Below are 1,042 nucleotides of genomic sequence, written 5' to 3' on the forward strand. Positions count from 1 at the left end.
CCCCCCTCCTCTACTCCCCCCTTCTACACCACCACACCCCTCCGCCACACCCCTCTGCTACACCACTACACCCCTCCACCACACCCCTCTGCTACACCACTACACCACACCCCTCCGCCACACCACTACATCACACCCTTCCACTTCTATATAACCTCTATAACGACCTCATATCTCCAAGAGATATGAAGTAGGAGTGGGGGGAGGGGGGGGGGTAGCCATAGAAAAAGTTGCAGAGGGTGTTGCAGGTGGTGCTATCGCAGGATACCGGGGTGTCAGTCATACTTATGTGAAAGTGTGCATGGGGGGTTTCAGATATGAAGAGAAAGTCACACAATTTCCACTGCAGATTACTCAGCACCGGATGGCGGACACATGACCTTGACCTCAATACGAGTTGAGTGGAGGGGGGGGGGGGGGGGGGGGGGGTAGCCATAGAAAAAGTTGCAGAGGGTGTTGCAGGTGGTGCTATCGCAGGATACCGGGGTGTCAGTCATACTTATGTGAAAGTGTGCATGGGGGGTTTCAGATATGAAGAGAAAGTCACACAATTTCCACTGCAGATTACTCAGCACCGGATGGCGGACACATGACCTTGACCTCAATACGAGTTGAGTGGACGGAGGTCGTCCTGTTGGGTTGTGGGGATCCAGAGGCAGTGGCGGAGTATTTGGTGTCTTATTTTATTCAATCATCAATTTCCATGACATAGAATAGTGTGCGGGGCGGATGTGGAGGGCTCCAGGTAAAGAGCCAGGGATTAGCGCCCTTATAATTACCTCCCCAGGATGCAGCCCGAACACCTAATCCCCTCAGCCCCCATCACCTGCTGCCAGTCATGGGAATTAGTGTCCAATATACAAACTGCAATGAAGATTGCGCCACCTAGTGTCCCCACCGCGGAACTACACCCACCAAACACACCACTGATATATACTGTATACACCCAGCTCATACCTCACTATGGGGGTACATGTGTCCTCCCCAGCACTCAGCTCTGCCATATACCATAGTGCTGTACAGAGAACACTGAGCCAGTCAC

This window comes from Nanorana parkeri, unplaced genomic scaffold (genome assembly GCF_000935625.1).
Source record: "Nanorana parkeri isolate BGI_ZX_2015 unplaced genomic scaffold, ASM93562v1 scaffold2092, whole genome shotgun sequence".
Classification (NCBI taxonomy): Eukaryota; Metazoa; Chordata; class Amphibia; order Anura; family Dicroglossidae; genus Nanorana; species Nanorana parkeri.